The sequence below is a fragment of the Trichosurus vulpecula genome, chromosome 7 (genome assembly GCF_011100635.1).
Source record: "Trichosurus vulpecula isolate mTriVul1 chromosome 7, mTriVul1.pri, whole genome shotgun sequence".
NCBI classification, from domain to species: Eukaryota; Metazoa; Chordata; class Mammalia; order Diprotodontia; family Phalangeridae; genus Trichosurus; species Trichosurus vulpecula.
Genome location: NC_050579.1, coordinates 187,805,787 through 187,808,744, shown reverse-complemented (window position 1 = coordinate 187,808,744; position 2,958 = coordinate 187,805,787). Strand labels below are relative to the sequence as shown.

Genomic DNA, 2,958 nt, shown 5'->3' with positions numbered 1-2,958 from the left:
TGTACTCATTGCATCAGTTGCTCTCTCTCGGTCTCTCTGTCTCTGTCTCTTTCTCTGTTTCTCTGTCTCCCTCTCTATTGTTCTTTTACTCTGATTGATAGCTCGCAACTTGTGACAATGTCGTTTTCTTACAATGATATGTATAAATCTAAGACTTGTTCCTGAGTGGACTATTCACAGACCAAACTGGTGGCTAACTTAAAATGCCTGTTGAGTCCACAGGTTTGTCATAAAGTGGGGTCACTGGGCTTTATTGACCCTATCTTCTCTCTTTTTAAAGCATCAAGGGAAGACCTCATCTAGATTTCCATGGCCATTCACATTTCGCTGTCCTTGTTCTCTGCCCTAAGTGACTTCTGGGGGGACAGAAATGGCCCCATCTGGATCCCAGTTCCCTTTGCTTCAGGCCTAGTGGAGCCACACAGATGCTGACATCATGCTTTAGTTCCTTTTGTTGCTCAGTTTTCTGGCTGAGTACTGTTGTGACATAGAGCAGTGACATTCTGCAGTCCCAGCCAGAGTATGCTTCTGCCTTTTGGTTTTCTAAGGCAGAAGGAGGGGTCGGGGAATAGTTGAGTTCTTTTGCAAGCTGGTGGGTTGATTTTTGCAGCCCTGTCAGAGTGTGTTAGCTGGTGGAGGAGCAGATGCTCAGAGAACCTGTTAGAAGTTAAGGAATAGCCTTCTCTGTTCAGTGGATTTTGACCCCATTAGAATTCTTGGTGTCTTAGACCCTGGAGATAGCTAAAATTGCTCTGTCTGTTGTTCATAATTCCCATTTTGGAGAGGTATGAAAGGATAAGAGGATGGGATAAAGAGTTTAATACTCCATCTTTTTGGTCATGTGACCTAGAAATCAAACTGCCCAGTGATTTCTTTTTTTTATTACTTTTTATTTTATTTATTCTCAATTACATAAAACATAAATTTTTAACATTCAGCTTTAAGAAATTTTGAATTCCAAATTCTCTCCCTCCCTCTCTGTCCTCCCTCATCCTTGAGAAGGCAAGCAATTTGATTTAGATTATATATGCACACCAGTGATTCCTTAAGGAAGGCTCAGTGCAGGGGGAAGCAGCCAGGAAGATTTGTGATCTTTCTGAAAAATGGCAGGAGACAAAAGCACCCGATTCCTTCCTTTCCCCTTGCTAAGGGTTATAACCCTTAGGACTTAGGATGACCGTTAAAAGATAAGAGAAAAGATGAACTTTTAAAAAATTAGTGAAACTATCTAGTACCTATTGAATTTTCAGGAGTTATAGTTCATAAAGATCAACAAATAGGAACATTCGTTTGGTAAGCAAATCTAGCTAGAATCTTTGAGAGTTTCAGAGGAATCAATTATAACGAACTTACAAATATCTAGAGACTAGTTATGCAGTCCAAGCATATCCCGGCTCTCCTTTTGTCTCAGGTTCATTGCTGGGTTTTTACAGTTTGGCAGGTTCATCAAAGGCCATTCCTCATTTTCACAAAAGATCAACTTTTGCATCTTTCCTACCCCCAATTTAAAAAAAATGGGGCTTTAGAATCAGAGTTCACACTGGAATAACACAGATGCATCCTTAGGGGCCAGATCGAATTTTGAAACCTTTATTAAAAAAATTTCCTACCAAAAAGTTCACTTTAAAAAAATGAAGGTTAAACAGATATACTTGGAAATGTCAGGAGGCACCTGACATTTCATTTGCTCTCTGGCAGATATTCAAAACCATCCCCAAATTAAAGAAATGAGCATAAATAACTCCAAATATACCCTAGGCTTTGTAATCAAGGGAGCTTTTCTATCCATTGGAAAAATGAGTGACATATTATTAATTAGAATTACCCTTTTTTAACAATGAATTTCTACTTATTTGTATTGTTAAAACAAGTTACCCTAAAATAGAAATGTTAGGTTATTTGTAATAATAGAGATGAAAACTATTTCAGTAAGGAAAAAGAATAGGAATGAGGTAATTAAATGTAATTTAAACATTTGAATAGAAATACTATGTATATTACGGAAATCTAAAAAATATCTACCCCATATCTGATCTCAGAGAAAAAGGTGAAAGAAAATATTGGAATGGTTGCTGCATATCATCAGTTCCATTTTTAAAGCAGAGACATCTTTTGGACAAATTGCTTTAATCTAGCTTTGTGTTGCAGCTTTCTGTTGGTTTTGGTGTAGAGATTCCATTTTTGTCTGCTATCTTATAGTCTCCTTTGCCTTGTTTCTCAAAAGAGCTTTCTTGTAGACCTTTAGGCCGTGGACAACTAACAAAAGGTGAGATTAGATGATATACATATGGCCCCAGGAATTTTTTTGTAAAAAGTATGGAATGCTTCATGAATTTGCTTGCCCTGGGGCCATGTTAATCTTCTCTGTATCATTCCAATTTTAGTATACTTGCTGTTGAAGCAGAATTAACTTTTAAAAAGTTAACTTTTAAGTTAGAATTTAACTTTTTAAAAATAGTATTTTATTTTTTCCCCAGTTGCATGTCAAGACAATTTTTAGCATTCATTTTTACAAGATTTTGAGTTCCAAATTTTTCTCCCTCCCCTCCCCTCTTCCTAAAATTGTAGGCAATTTGGGATAGGTTATTATACATGTTCTATCATTATAGATTATAGAACATACATTATACATGTTCTATCATGTAAAACATATTTCTATATTAGTCACAGTTGTGAAAGAAGAAACAGATCAAAAGGAAAAGAACCACAAAAAAATAAAGTAGGTAAAAAAATATGCTTCAATCTGCATTCAGTCCATCAGTTCTTTATCTACATGTGGATAGCATTTTCCTTCATGAGTCCTTTGTACTTTTCTTGGATCATTGTGTTGCTGAGAAGAGCTGAGTCGTTCATAGTTGATCATGATACAATGTTGCTGATATTGTGTAGGTTTTCTTGGTTCTGCTCATTTCACTTTGCATGAGTTCGTACAAGTCTTTTCAGGTTTTTCTCAAATCT

The 2,958-nt window shown here is 36.3% G+C and overlaps 1 pseudogene; it reads right to left on the bottom strand.

Moving 5' to 3' along the window:
• Positions 1-2,310: 2,310 nt before the first annotated feature.
• LOC118858920 lies at positions 2,311-2,406 on the bottom strand (annotated as a pseudogene).
• Between the last annotated feature and the right edge of the window lie 552 nt (positions 2,407-2,958).